At 41.4% G+C, this 16,308-nt stretch overlaps 1 long non-coding RNA gene across 2 annotated transcripts in view; it reads left to right on the forward strand.

The window, feature by feature from the left end:
• Nucleotides 1-16,308, forward strand: part of LOC111774101 (uncharacterized) — a 200,721-nt gene that overhangs the window by 136,638 nt on the left and 47,775 nt on the right. Inside the window, exons 3-4 of one of the 2 annotated variants that reach the window (XR_011440455.1) lie at nucleotides 336-514; nucleotides 2,669-2,748. This is a non-coding gene — a long non-coding RNA (uncharacterized lncRNA). Of the gene's footprint in view, nucleotides 1-335; nucleotides 515-2,668; nucleotides 2,749-3,064; nucleotides 3,296-16,308 lie in introns of those variants that run through there. The other variant, XR_002808944.2, reaches the window with a different exon arrangement.

The raw sequence follows: 16,308 nt of genomic DNA on the forward strand, positions 1-16,308 counted from the left end.
TCTAATTCCTTACATATATTTGAGTCTCAATGAATAGTTGTTGAATTTAACTTTGTGCAAGATGGAAAAGGATCATTGAGTACAAACATATTTTGCAAAGGATAAAACTTAAGTCTAAAAAAGCAAGTGACTTGCCATAATCAGACAAATAGTGGAGGGCCATAATTAAAATTCACATCTTTTGTAAGTATATATAAATTTGACCAAAATAAAAGCAGAGATTGATATACTTCAGATAGTTTGGAGCAGTGAGGTCCAGGACAGGTATCTTCATTTTTGTATGTGTTCTATATATATGTATTTAATACCCCCAATGTGCCCTGTCTTATTCTTAGGTCTGTGAATACAATGATGAGCAAGACAGAAAAGATCTCTGCCCTCATGGGGCTGTCAAAGGAGTCAATTAAACAAGCAATTACAACAAAATATGATAGGGAGCTGAAGGGTACTCTACAAGAATACAACAGAGACATCTAACATGGGAAAAGGCTTCCCAGATGAAATTACTTTTAAGGTGAGACTTAAGGCTAAGTAGCAGAAACTGATTTTGGCTTTTTCCTAAGCAAAGCTGTGAAGTTTGTGACTAGAATCTTGCCACTTTAAGAAGCTTAGAATTCAGAGTGTTAGATAAGCTAATGAAACTCCCATTAGCTTCTGTATGTTATCTCCTCAATGTTTATTACCATCATTGTTATCTCCACCATCAGCATTTTCATCATCTTGGCTACCGTGTTAGTTTCTATTATAGTAAGAACTTGCACCTTATTTGGAGTAAGGTGAATTCTTTTTTTTTTTTTTTATAAGGGAGATTGGCCCTGAGCTAACATCTGTACCAATCTTCCTCTGTTTTGTATGTGGGTTGCTGCCACAGCATGGCTTGATGAGTGGTGTAGGTCCACGCCTGGGATCTGAACCCATGAACCCCAGGCTGCCAAAGCAAAGTGTTCTGAACTTAACCACTATGCCACACGCTGGCCCAGGTGAATTCTTTTTTAACCTAAGTACACAGTATCATTAGTGTTCCAGCAGTATTTGGTTTCCATGAATGAATCCTGAGGGTGAATATTTTCCAAATAGCCTATATGTGCATTATGTAAAAAAGTGCATTTATGGACTTGCTTGATAAACTGCTCATCTCAAAGTACCCAATATACTGAGATCTTTTTTCCTTCTCCTATCTGCCTCAGCAGTACTTTAAATTGCTTATTAGAGCAGTTATGCATTCAGAATATTAATGAGGACCAGCATACTATTAAATTACAATGACATGTTAAAATTCAGAAATTCAGTGTCATCTTTATTTTGGTGCTTGGGCCACTAATAAAAGAAATACAGAGTCAAGGTGATTTTCAGATCATTTTAACAGGATAACTAATGTAAAAGGATAAGAATTTCTATCCTGGACTGCTTTCCATTTCAAAGTTGATGAGGACACTGTTCTGCTGGCAATAAAGGTAGAAAATTTATAAGGGTATGCAAGGCAGATTATGGTGAGACCTAGCTGTTGAATTTTTCATCTGTGCCGTAAACAAAGAAGGATGAGAAACATTTACTCTGCATTTCAAAGAACTATACATGAAAAGAGACTGTGGAGTGGGCAGCTGGCACAATTAAATTTCAGTCTTTAAAATGCCACTGCATTTTAGACATTTCTGTATATGGTTTCTCACTCTTCATTTTGTATTTTTTATTAAACTTTATAAAACTCATGTCTCATTTGGAGGACACGTCACTGCAGAGCAGCAACCAAGGAATTATAGCTCTCAATTACACTATAGGTTCTGAACTAAGGGTCATCCTAGTATTTCAGTTTGACAGTGATTTTCTTACCTTTCAAACCTGCTTATGCTATGATACAAAACCCTGATAACAATCCTTAAGCCTAAGTAAGATGAATTATCATCATGGTTGAGGGCGGAAAGTTCAAATTGGAATTGCAAAATGAACTGTCTGAAATTTTAGTGACCACGTATTATTATTGTAATGGATGGAGCCAGAGATTTTGGCATGTGCCCAGAAGATGGGGAGGAAGATTAAACCAAATGTTTCTGATAGGGACATCAAGGGCCTTTTAGAGGATAGAATGTTTATCTCCTCTGATGTCAAATTCTCTGACATCAGCTGGGTCCAACAATGTCCTTGTGTTAACATAAGGTCAGCAGTTAGTAATTTCTTCTGTTTCAGGTAATATTGATTATAATGTTTCACTTTTTGCCTTCCCTTACTGTTCATAAATGAGCCATTCCATTTTCTAGGTATTATTTATTTTATTTCTTTATTTGTATGTATGTGTTTGTGTGTGTATGTACGTATGTTTGATGTGTGTATATCCATATGTGCATATATACATACACACATATGATATACACACATATATATTACAGTAAATTTCATGTCTTTCAACTACTTTACAAGGTATGTTATTATTCAAGAGAGGGATATGTCATTAATATCTATGACTCACTTTGGTTTAACAGATGGAATGATTCTTCTTTTATTCAGCCTTAAAATCGGCTTTTTCATATCTACAATGATTTCTTAGCATATGATAATAAATGTTTGTGCACATTCAAGGATGTTGAAGAAACCATCTGTGATAAATGTTAATCACTGGGAGTTAACAAATGTACTCAGGATCCTTCAAGACTCTGTTGCTTGATTTTTATAGGTGTAAATCAGAGACCTGAAGCCATAAGCAAGACTATGATGCGTCGGCATAATGCAGAGGTGGAGAGCAGGTGGCCCACGGTAATGTTTTATTTTGCCAACATGAGATTTTAACATTATTTAATTTGCCAACATTTAAAAATTGAGAGTATTTGTAAAAATATCTGATTTTCTGCTTCTCTTGAAATACTGGAGGATCTGGGGACACTTGATCTATGTTCAGTGGTGTGCTAGTAGTAGGTGTTTAACAGCCAGTTTTTCCTCTGAAACAAGAGTCTTGATTTGTAGCATCTGCTGATTTCTGTGATGTAAATACTCCCACCTTGGCTGATTTCAAGCTACCAGTGTGAGGTCACTGAAGAGAGGTGGGGAAGAGATGAACACAATCTGTCCTTGCAAACCAGTATGAGCCAGCTCACCACTGTCTATATTACTCCTCAACAAAACTGGCTGAAGTTACTGCTACTGAACATAAACACAGATTCATTTACCCATCGCAGAGTAGGACCAATAAAGAAAAAACCTGAAACACCAGGCTTGGCAAGGAAAGAGGCTTACTATTATCAAAAGGCAGCCAGACAAGGAGATGGGAGTTAGAACTCAGATCCACCTCGTTGAAGGGAAAAAGGTAGGGGTTTTTATCTGGGGTTTTAGGTAGGGGAGGGGGAGCATGGGCTGGGGTTTCAGGTAGGGGAGGGGGAGCATGGGCTGGGGTTTTAGGTAGGGGAGGGGGAGCATGGGCTGGGGTTTTAGGTAGGGGAGGGGAAAGATGTGCTGGGGTTTTAGGTAGGGGAGGGGGAGCATGGGCTGGGGTTTTAGGTAGGGGAGGGGAAAGATGTGCTGGGGTTTTAGGTAGGGGAGGGGGAGCATGGGCTGGGGTTTCAGGTAGGGGAGGGGGAGCATGGGCTGGGGTTTTAGGTAGGGGAGGGGAAAGATGTGCTGGGGTTTTAGGTAGGGGAGGGGGAGCATGGGCTGGGGTTTCAGGTAGGGGAGGGGGAGCATGGGCTGGGGTTTCAGGTAGGGGAGGGGAGCATGGGCTGGGGTTTTAGGTAGGGGAGGGGAAAGATGTGCTGGGGTTTTAGGTAGGGGAGGGGGAGCATGGGCTGGGGTTTCAGGTAGGGGAGGGGGAGCATGGGCTGGGGTTTTAGGTAGGGGAGGGGGAGCATGGGCTGGGGTTTTAGGTAGGGGAGGGGAGCATGGGCTGGGGTTTCAGGTAGGGGAGGGGGAGCATGGGCTGGGGTTTCAGGTAGGGGAGGGGGAGCATGGGCTGGGGTTTTAGGTAGGGGAGGGGGAGCATGGGCTGGGGTTTTAGGTAGGGGAAGGGGAGCACGTGGCTTTGCTGGTTGGCACCTTCCCATCAGCCTGTGTTTGGCCTTGAAGACTGAATCTTGATGTCAGGACCTTGAATTTCTGAGAAAGCTCACTCACAGACTAAGGAGGGACAGAAAGGCCTGGTTAGTTTTAAACAACAGTTAATTACTGTTGACTAAGCACAGATTAGTTAGGAAAGCTTATCTCAACGTTTTTGCTCTACGGAACTTTTTTAACTCCTTAGTTCTTGGTTTCATTACTTCTTTCTCCCTTTAGACAAGGCACAATCTCTCTAGTTCTTCATGTTGCCTATCACATCGGTGTCACTTATTTCGATGATCTGCTCATTCACAGAGAGATTTTGTTTGTTTTTGCGACCTTTGACATAAGGAATAGTTTTACTGAGAATTAAGGCCTGGGACCTGGGAAAATGACATAAGCTCAATGGTATCTCATTAGGCACTGTGTGGTTAAGGCCTTAAGTTGAAAAGAACTGATCCAATCAGGAAAACTTGATAAATGGGACAGGAAGAGCAGACACAGAAGCATTGTGCCAATATCTACAACATCTATAGGATGTAGCCCAAGTCTTTTCCTGGAGAACTTGGCATTTGCAATGATTGATAAACAAATGCTAAAGCAGGGATGAGGCATTGCTTGGATTATAGTGTTGGATCATAAGGAAACAGCTGGTTTGAGAGGCAGCCTTCTGGACTGTGTTCATAGGGCTGGTAACCTGAGCAAGCGTCCAGTGATTTGAATTGGCCTTGTATCTCCCCACTTGCCTTTGGGGAGGTGTGGCCAGATAGCCGCCTCATCTGTAAGAGGGCTAATTTGCCATACCCCGTCTGGCCCTTTGTATACTCCACTGCTCTGCTTTCATGAACCAACGCTGAGCCTGCCCAGAAATGCCACCTATGACTGTGAGGGTTGTACACTGCACGACTCTGGTGCACACCTTTTCCATAGACTATGATTTGGATGGTCTCTCCTTAGCCCTTCAGTACATAGCCTGTGCAACTATATCTGTGTGGAAGTAAATGAAAACCAACTAGACAAGAACAAGAAAAGCCTACCTATTCAGAGCTTGCAATAGCAAGGGAGTCAGCCACCATCACTTGTGTTTGAGAAGAGACTCAAAGGCAAGCAAAGGAGTGGGAAAGCTTTATAGCAGAAAAAAGGAAGCCTTCAGGGATGCCCTGATTGGTGTTGGTGTGGGGAAGCTGTAGACGGGCTAACTAGAAACCTGTTAGTGGGGCATCCTGAACGATTGTTTGAGATTACACATTTTGCTTTCTCTGGTTGGTCCTAAATGGGAAGCAGGGACAAGAATAAGAGAAGCTGTCAGTTATCAATCAAGTCCTGGTCATTTTGGGCTGATTATTACAGAACTTATTGTTTGGCGTCCTGGATTGTTAGTAGAGATAGTAATCTGGCTTTCTGCAAGTCTAACTTACAGCAGGCTGGCTTCCTGGGTTGTTTATTGTAGATAAGGGGACTGTTTCCTGGCCAGGTTGTGAGTCAGAGTTCTATTTTTATACATGGTCTGGCCATCGTCTGATTGTATATTCAGTCTCTCAGGGTGGCCCTCACTGCCCTTCTCATTGATTACCTTTTCTCCGTTATACATTCTTATTTCTGAGGGTATTTGCAAATTGAGTCTGTCAATAGCAGGTCCTCCGTCAGTTAAAATAAGTTTTACAAAGGCATGTTTTAGGTGGTGTGATATTGTGATTTATAATAAGAAACATATATTTGGTCTACATCCACTGTTTTGGACACATAGCTCCTAAAGACTTTGGAGTTTCCTAAGTGATGCCAAAAACGTGACTTTTGGAAAGCACCTAAGGATGGAGGCTGGTTGCCAGGGGAAACAAGCATGTTCTTAGAGGGTGGGAACTTTCAGTTCCACCCCTCTACCTCTGGGGAGGGGAGAGGGGCTAAAGACTGAGTTCAATCATCAGTGACCAATGATTTAATCAATCATGACTATGTCATGAAGCCTTCATAAAAACCCAACAGGTTTGAGGTTCAGAGAGCTTCCAGGTTAGTGAACACATGTTTAACGCAGGGAGAGTGGAGCGCTCAGAAAGCACAGAAGCTCCACATCCTTTCCCACATCCCTTGCTCTAACCATCACTTTTATCTGGTTGTTCCTGTGTTATAGTAAACCAGTAATCTAGTAAGTAAAATGTTTCTCTGAGTTCTGTGAGCTGTTCTAACAAATTAATTGAACCTAAGGAAGGAGTTGTTGGAACCTCCAGGTGACAACCGGACCTGCAATTGGCATCTGAAGTGAGGGGCAGTCTCGTAGGACTGAGCCCTTAACATATGGGATCTGATGCTGTCCCCAGGTAGATAGCGTCAGAATTGAGTTGGATTTTAGGGCACTTAGCTGGTGTCAGAGAATTGCTTGGTGGTGTGGAAAACCCCCCCACACATTGGAATTGGATAGCAGAATTGTAGCAGTGGGGATGGGCGATTGGTGCAGATGGGCTAGAATGGTCCATGTCATACAGTGGGAAAGGGGAAGTAAGAATAAACAGAGAAGGACTGATCCCATGGGGCAAATCATGCCCAAGAGACCAAGCACTTCTCTAGCGCTGGCTCTGTTGCATTTTGGGGTCGACCAAGTTTTAGCTGAGGCTTTTATTGGAGGTGTTCCCACCCAAAATGATAACTGACCTTAGCTGTCCATCCTGAGATATCCAAGCCAGTGAAGGAGTTAAATATATCTTACATACTTAACTTCTAAGGGTGCAGAAATGAAAGCCAAAGAGGCTGCTGTAAAAGCACAAATAACTGATAGGAAAGTCAATAAAACGTAATAAAGGTTCCCCTAATTATTCTTCCCTGCAGATGGCATGCCCCCATGTATCAATTTCTTTCTCTTTTCCGACTTGACTATCTCTGTGAGAGAATGGGCTCTGCTCTCTGTTTTGTAATTACCCACAGAGCAGACTGGGTGCCTTCAACGTGTTGCTGGCTGGCCAACTAAGTTGTGTGGTTTTTATCAGGCTAAGCAATAAGCTGTGTTATACACATAGCCAATGATGGCAACTTTTTAGAGAACGCTGTTGACCTCTGATCAGGCCTAGGTCAGAGTCTAGCCTCTGTGTCCTCTGGTCAATAGACTCAACTCTTGTCCTCATCCAGAGCAGCACACATGGTAAACGCTGCCATTGAGTTTCCTTTTAAACTTGACAAATGATGTTCGAGAAGTTGAGCTACCAAATTCCTTTGGTTCCATATTAAACACGAGTTCTTGAAAGTTTGAATTTCCTGGATTCTGCTTTTCATTCTTTTTACCTTGCTGCTCTCTCTTCCTTCAGTACTCTGCTTTTCTCCAACCCTCAGATGTTGAAGCTTACCATGATTTTCCCCTTCCTTTCAATGAAATTCCAACTTTTAAGGTATTTCCCTTGCCAATTAGAAGCAATAATGTAATTTCTCTCTAGTTTTGCCTTATCTTGCCATGCAATATGAAGACTTCCCCTCTCTTTTTCCTTTCTTTTCTTCCACCTCTCTCTTGTTCTTTATTTCTTCTGCTCCTTCCTGTCAGCTTGCCTGTGTGTCCTTTGGCTTAGCTGTGCCTGAGTTGTTGGTTAGCATTATTGGGAGATCAGAGGGCAGAGATGTATTATTGAATCTGCTTTGCACCTCATTTAACATTACACAATATCCAGCTGTGTTTTCTGGTTTGACAATGATGCCACCAGAAACTACTTTTTTCTCCAGTGACACATTGAACTTTTCAACTTCAAACCATGCATACTAGATCTTTAGCAGAAAAAAAAGTCACATCATTTTGCATTATTTGTGGTGGTGTCTGTACAAATACATTAACAGGTGTAGAAAAACAAAGGAAATAGATTAGGAACCACAAGTCATCTAAGGTTGTAACAATTCTGGGTAGTTACTCGCATTTGTAACCATACATAGTGTGTACCATAAGGTAAGCTGCTGACACATGAGCAACGCTTTAGGTTAAAGTTTAAATGGTTAGGTGTCTTCACACTAATTGCCTATCTTCAGGCAGACAAATAAAAAAGAAAGCTCCTCCTTCTCTCCTTTTGGACATTTCCTCCCTTTTGAGCACATGGCTCAAAAGTGAGCAGACGGTGAAAAGAAAAAGTCCCTCCTTGCTCCTGGCAATCATTCCTCCTGCCAAGAGGACTTAACAAATGCTGGGTTGGTGCACTTCAGCTCCCACTTGCCCCTTTGGCTGGATGACTTTAGTAGATGGTGTCAATTGATTCCCTTTACCAGGCATCACACTGGTGGCCAGCTGCTTTCAACATTGGTTGCTGTATCCCTCGGGGATCCACCAGAGAAACAGACCCAGTAGGACATAGATAGATAGATAGGAGGAGAGAGAGAGAGAGAGAGAGAGAGATGGATTCAGATAGATAGATAGATAGGTATGTAGGTAAGTAGATAGATAGGTAGGTAGATAGCTAGGTAGATGGATAGACAGACAGACAGACGGATGGATAGATAGATAGATAGATAGATAGATAGTTAGTTAGAGGTTTACTGCAAGGATTGGCTCCCAAGATTGTGCAGGCTGGCTGGGAAGTCTGAAATCCACAGGGCAGGCCTTCAGGAAGGGCAGGCTGGAATTCTCTGGCTGAATTTTCCTGAAACTGCTGTCCACAGGCAGAATTTCTTCTTTTTCAGGAATTCTCAGTTCTGCTCTTAAAGGCTTTCAATTGCTTGAATCAGCCCCCCCAGATTATCTAGGATAATCTTCCTTACTTAGTGCAAACTGATTACAGCCTTTAAACACATCTACAAATACCTTCACGGCAACTCCCAGTGTTTGATTGGGTAACCAGGGACCACAGCTTAGCCAAGTTCATGCGTAAAGCTATCACAACTGTTAAAGAGTCACTGCTGCCCCTTCTCCAGAGAATTGCTGTCAGATGATGGGAGCTGCCTGGCTTGGGGATATGCCCCCATCTCAGGAGCAGCCCACAGCCAATGCTTGACTGCTGTGGGGTTACAGAAAGCCTGCCTGCCCTCTTACCTCCAGATGGAGATGATCTGTGGTGCCATTTATGCTCCAGAGTCTCCCACCATGAATCAGACCTAAGCTAGACTTTACCCAAGGCCAATTCTTTGGCTCCTTCCCCTACCCCTTCATGCTTCCGTCACTCATTCGCCAGTTTTCCCCAAAGAGCACACCCTCAGTAAATCAGGTACACCAGAATCCCTGTCTCAGGCTCTGCTTCTAGGGAGGCTGACCTAGTACAGTGCTTTTGTTCAGTGAACACACTACTTAACTGTACCAGCAGCCCCGTGAGTGGGCCTCCCTTATTTTCCTTTGTACTGCCCTCCACCTCTTCCCCTAACCTTGTTTTTCTAGAAACTTCCTTTATCAGGTTTAGTCTATCAATGTAACACTTTTGAGCTGACAAAACTGTAGAATGTTCATGTGGTTAGCTATAGTTCTACTGGGCTTTAGGACAGGCCTTGGGCCCTGGGTACTGGAGGTAGTTTGTAACAATTTTTTACTCCAAACTTTATTTTATTTTCTGTTATTATTTTTCTTCTCCCTCTCTCTTTGTGCTCCATTCCTTTCTTCCTTTCTCCCATTCTCTTCCTTGTTCCTGTTTCTAATGCCTTGGGCCTGCCAGTGGCAGCCTATGGGCAGTGCTCAGCCCAGCCAGGAGCCCACATGGGTAAGAAGGCTGCTAACCTTTATTCTGCCGTGTGACATACTATCAACCATTCGCAGGGCTTGTCATCACAAGTGACAGTTTACTGTAGTGGAAAGAGCTGAGGACCTGGATTCCTTTATGGTATTTTGCTTTTGATTTCTGCTTATTTTTGATCATCTGTTCTACCTTCTCCCCTGCTTTCCCCTCCCACTGAGGTGTTACTGCCTAGCTCTCCGCATTATGTCAGTCCAGTGCCTGGGTCTGCCCACTTCATCCAGGACAGTAGGTACCCGGTTTTAGAAAGAGAAATCTTAAGGATGAGCCCTGATCAGATGTAAATCTTATTGGGATCCAGGGCCTTAGGCTGCTGAGGCTCAAAAGCTCTTGAACACTAAGTGAGTTAATGGCTTCCATATCCTATACTTCTATCCTTCTTGGGCCATTGCCAAATGGAATCCCCCCCGGTCGTCTGTCATCTAGTGTTCTCAACCAGCTCAGCTCTTCTTGGTCCACTTTCCCCCTGTGGGTATCCTTCCACCAAAGCTTTCTAAAACAGTATTCTCCCGTTTGATCAATCTCTGGCCCTCCATCTTCCTACACTGCTTCTCAGGGATGCTATTGTCCTTGTGGCCCTTAAAATTGAGGAGGGTTGTCTTCATCTACACCCCTTATCTTGCAATCAGAAATAGAGAGGTTAAGAAGTTTTTTAGGGGGCTGACCCTGTGGCCTAGTTGTTAAGTTTGCGTGCTCCACTTCTGTGACCCAGGGTTTGGCTGGTTTGGAACCTGGCATGGACACGGCACCACTTGTCAGGCCATGCTGAGGTGGCATCCCACACAGCACAATCAGAGGAACTCACAAGTAGAATATACAACTATGTACTGGGGGGCTCTGGGGAGAAGAAAAAAAAAGAAGATTGGCAAAAGATGTTAGCTCAAGTGCCAATCTTTAAAAAAAATTTTTTTTTAGTTCCCTACACCATTTCTGGACTTTTGTTCTCCTTTTCTTGAGATAAACAGATGTTTACATTTACTGACACCATCCCACTACCATGGCTCCTTTGGGCCTCATCACCAACTTGTGCATCCCTTCTTTGAGATCCCAAACCGTGGTTCCTCATTCCCCTGATCCCCTGATCTTGCATCGCACACACTCACCATATCTGGTGATTTTTTGTTGTGGTGGTTTTTCTTTACTTCAATGCCCACAAGTGCCTTGACTCACCAGTTTCCTCCTAGTCTATCAGGGAGCCGTGTATCTGCACCTGCTTCCTCTTCCCCCACCTCTGCCTGGAGTCCTCAGCCAATCATTTCAGTTACTCTGTCTAACACTCAAAACACCTTTCCTCTCCCATCTGTTGAGCGAAGGTGGAGAAAAGCCATACAGAAGTGGGAATTCATGCTGTATATATTCTTAAATTACACTCTCAATGTCTTTTACAGTTAATGGTATGTATCCTTGGACAGTCCCCTTGTCTATTTCAGTGAATAGCTTTTTCGAAATTACAGACAATTGCTTTTGTTAATTTAAAATGCTATGATTCTAACTATGAAATTATGAGGAATATTTTCTTGAGAGCCAAGGAGAAAACAGAAGTTATAAGACTTGAACTCTCTCAGCTTCCTGCTGCCATTCATTTATATATTTATTTTGTTTATATATTATTTATTATATGTCATATAGTTTACATAAACACGCATATTATACATATTATATATTACATTATTATATATAATATCATATATATGCTATTTTATATATAATGTATATTGTAATATCTTATATAACATATAAGATATAATTACATGTATAATACACTGTAAATTTGCATATTATATATTAAATTCATAAATTTATATACATTCTAAATTTCCATTGCCTCATGTGCCAGAAGTCATGCTTTGTGTTTGCCAAACCCCCTTTCATTTTCCTCTTCCTGGGCACATAGGAAGACAACATCATTTTAGGGTGGGTCTTGTGACTACATCTGGCCAAGGGGCTATAAAGAGATGTGAGGTGTGTCACTGAGGCCAAATCACCGAAGAGCAAAAAAGTGTGAGTTCTCTGCATTCTTTCTTTCCTTCTGTGGCTCCCTGGCTGGTGGAGATGGTTTAAATGCTGTGGAAGCTCTAGATAGTGTAGCTGCCAGATGCCAGCAGCAGCACAGACCCCTGTGTCACTGCTTCGGAGGGGACTGCCCTGGCCCTGCTGTGGATTTTCATGAGCAAGAATGGAACCTTTCTATATTATGTTTCTGAAATTTGGGAGTTTATTTGTTATTAGCCCGATATGTATAAACCCTTTCTCCTCTCTTAGGTAAGAAATGTTGTACCTACCTAAGGATTCTTTTTTTAAGACGCAGTTTGTCTACTATGTAGCACATATCGTGAGCAATTTTCGGAACCCACCATGCATGTGAATCCTTCCATGCTCATTCCTGTGCTGTTCTCTCAGTCTAGAAAGTCTTGAGGCAGATTTGCAATCAGTCTTAGGTCAAGGCCTGATTCTATTATTTGTAGGCGTGACCGTAACTAGATTACTTGGATTCCTCATCCATACAAAAAGGACAATAATGCCTAGTCAAAGTATTGTTTTTTAGGATTAAATAAATCAGTGTTCACAGAAGCCCTTAGTCAATCCTTCATTCAGAAGTTAAAATGCCTGGCAGGATCTCATTAATGGTTTTGCTGTCTTTTTCTTTTCCCCTTATCAAAATCCTAGACATCCTTCAAGACTTACCTCAAATATGACCTCTCCTTCGTTATACATTTTCCTTTGCAATCGCTCAGCACAATGTTCACACATCTTATTGCTTTCTAGTAGATTTTAAACTCTTAAAGGGCAGGGAGACTTGTCTCTTTTATCTTTGTATTTTCTCCTTCCTCCTCACAGCACCCAATGAGTGCCTCGCAAGTAGGAGGCTCAATGATATTTATTAAGATGCAATGAAATGAAAGCTAATGGGTTTTGCTAATAAAATAGACTTGCCTTTTCCCAGAACCTCAAAACACATTTTGGAGAGCAGGGCAAGTGAGATTGGCAAAGCATACCCAGTGTATGCTCTCTAAGTCATTAGCAAGTGTTAAAACTGAAGGTTTGTGCTGTCTTGAAGCCATGACAAAGAATATTTGCAGTTAACTCAGTTTTACGAGGAAGCCATTCTACATGGATTTTGCACAGCTCGGTTGATAACAAAGACATGCCACAGAGATATTTGAAATTTTTCTTTACAGAGCTTGTTCCACTCACAGCTCTGGACTCAGAGCTTAACTTAGCTTGCATAATGCCTGTCAGAAGGGAGAGGAAGGCTGCAACTTAAGAGTGTCAGGAAACAGTGAAAGAGAGAATGGCACAGACAAAGGCATTTTGGCTTTCATTGTCTTCACAGCTCTGACCGCAAGGTTTAAAAATAATAGCAATGGTAAAGAGTTAGATATTTAGGTAAGTTGTGTGTTCTTCTACATACATTATGGTCCCTTGATTCAAAGGAATATTATGAGACATTTAAAAATCACATTTTGCAAGATATTTTCAATTGAGAAAAGGGTAAGAAGAAGCAGATTCTCAAACAGGAGCAAGCCTTAAATATATACGCTCAAAAAGTACGTATATGCAAATGCATAGAGAAAGCCTAGAAACAAATACAACAAAACATTAATAATATGTGTTCTTTTAAGTTTTTGGCTGACAGTATTATGGATAATTTTCATTTTTTATATGTGCTTTTCTGTATTTCACTTTAAATTCCTATAGGATTTCATCTTAACTTTTCTCATATTTCTGCTGTAATAGACGAAATCAGAAAACAAAAGACAGTTTGACTAATAGCGTACATTTAGGTACTTGTTATGGGTTAGGAACACCTCTAAGCATTTTTTTATGTTATCTTATTTCATCTTCATAAAAATTCTGCTATTATTTATATTTATTCACCAGATGAGGGAATCAAGGCCTAGAAAGGTTAAGGCAAATGCTCATGCCAAGGCCTGTAGTAGGTGGCAGAGCGCAGATTCAACATCAGTTAACTCCCTGCAGAGCTGAGCTCATAACATGAGACTCAAGGCAACTCCTAGCGAAGGGAGGGGAGGTTTGTGGTGACATGTGCTGTGTCATTTTGAGAAAACCATAGTCCTAGCCTAACCCATTGAGAGAAGTGATAAAGACTCAGGACTGATCTTGGAATGGAGGAAAGAGGATCTCTGAATTAACAGGGCAGTAGGGTGGCTTGGAAATACCAGCCTCAACTTCAAACTGCTATTTTCATCTAGAACAAGCTCCCAACGTTTGAGGGCCTGAATGATGACTACAGAATTTGAAGGTCTTTGAAGGTTTTTAACTGGAGAGTAGTAGTCAACTGTGTTCTTTTTTTAATAAGGAAAATATGTTTAATTTGGAATGCATGTTATAGTAAAAGGGTCAATGTCTTTAACATATATAAAGTTCTTCCAAATCAATAAGAATAAAAAATCAATAGAAAAATGAAAAAAGTACAAGAACAGCCAATTTACAAAAGAACATGTGTGACCAGAAAGCCAGTGAAAAAAATAGTTAATCTTTCTCATTAAGAATTTCAAAATTAGGGGCCAGCCCCGTGGCCAAGTTGTTAAGTTTGCCCGCTCTGCTTCAGTGACCCAGGGTTTCACTGGTTCGGATGCTGGGTGCAGACATGGCATCGCTCGTCAGGGCACACTGAGGCACCATCCCATGTGACACAACTGGAAGGACCCACAACTAAAATATACAACTATGTACTGGGGGGATTTGGGGAAAAAAGCAGAAAAAAAAAAAAAGAAGATTGGCAACAGTTGTTAGCTCAGGCGTCAATCTTTAAAAAAAAGAATTTCAAAATTAAATGACGGAATGTGATATCCATTTTTTAAATTGTGATATAATTGACATACAACAATGAATTAGTTTTAGGTATACAACATAATGATTTGATATATGAATATAATGCAAAATGACTACCACAATAAGTTTAGTTAACGTCTATCAACACACACATTTACAATTTTTTTTAAAACTCTGTTCTATTCAACAGTCATTAATTGAGAATATATCATGGGGACAAGGCATCATGCAAGTGATTCTAAAGGCTGGATTGGAGTGGTGGGAAGCTGGAGGCTTCCATGACTTGTTGAGATAAGGTCCTGGAGCTTAGGAGAGCGGGCAGGTCAGGCTTAGCACACAGACAAGAATGGTAACTGCTGTCTGTATGCTGCTTTTCAGTTTCCAATGTGATTTCTTAAACTGTTTTATTTATTTTTATTTTATCCACCTAGGAACCTTACAAAATGGAAAGACAAGCAGCATTTACGGAGTACTCACTGTATGCTTGACACCATGCTAGAACTTTTGCTCCTTCTGGCTCATCTAACCTCCTTAAAAGCTCCTTTCAGGAAGTCTTGGTTACATATTAGGTAACTAAAGCTTAGAAGAGTGAATTAACTTCTACATGGTCACAGGTTGTGAGCTATGGACCGCCACCTGAGTCCATATGCAGTGTGGGCTCTGGGTCACCTAAGGCTGACATATTGGGACAAATGCATTTCTACAAGAAAGATTTTCTTAAACAACTTGTTATGTCTTTCAGCTCTTTTCCCACTTATAAAAGGTGTTCCAGTCCTAGCAAACTGACAGATTCTCTAGAAATTTCTCCCACTATACACCATCTGGATCAGGACCCACTTGATCCATTTATGGCCCCTGGTGCAGGCTTTGGGCCTTGGAATTAATTCTTCCTCCTCATTAGCCTCCATTGGAATTGGGCTCAGCAAAGTTCAGTACACAGACAGCTGCCTGTTTTTATAAATAAAGTTTATTGAAATACAGCTATGTTCATTTTTTAATGTATATCTATGACTGCTTTTTTGCTACAACGGCAAGATTGAATAGTTGCCACAGAGAGTAGTCTTCAAAGACCTAAAATATTTACTATCTGTTGCTTTACCATAAAAAGCTAATCATAATATGTTTTGTCAATTTATTGACCTGGGTCCCATGTTGCTATTCCTCCTGAATTCTATTTTGGTTCAGGTCCACCTTTGTTCTATGACCATCATCATTAAGCCAGCCCTGTCCACTCCCTGCCCCACCCCATACTTTGCCTTGGACATGAGTTTGAGGAAAAGACAGATAGATAGCTGTGGCCTTTGAGAAGTCCACAATTTTTATAAAGAAGAAAAACAGGACTATCAGAAAACAGAGTTGCAGAGTCTAACAGAAGCCAACAGACAGATTTCAAACAAAAGCAGGCATTTACTGGGTGTAGAGTTGAAAAAGAAGGAGAAAAATGAGAAATGAGAAAAGACTATTGAATTTGACCATTAGCAGGTCACTGGTGACCTTTGGAACTGTAGTGTCAGTTGAGCGACAGGGGTGGAAACCAAATTTCCTGCAGTGAAGAAGATAATGACTCGGCTTTCCAGAACGGACTTTGTATTACTGGCTGAGGAGGTTAACACTTCCTGCCTGACTAATTTCTCACGGGCAATTTTGTGATTCTGTTTCCTTATTTAACTTCTCTACACATTCAGAAGAGCTAGTTACGCTCATCATTTGTAATCAAGCAGCTGCTGCAGATGGAGGATCTCTTGATAACCACAATCCACACGCTTACACAGTGTCTCCAATTGAGCGTTCAGTTTCACGTAAATTCTTTTTCTTC

Source organism: Equus caballus, chromosome 7 (assembly GCF_041296265.1).
Source record: "Equus caballus isolate H_3958 breed thoroughbred chromosome 7, TB-T2T, whole genome shotgun sequence".
In the NCBI taxonomy this organism is placed as follows: Eukaryota; Metazoa; Chordata; class Mammalia; order Perissodactyla; family Equidae; genus Equus; species Equus caballus.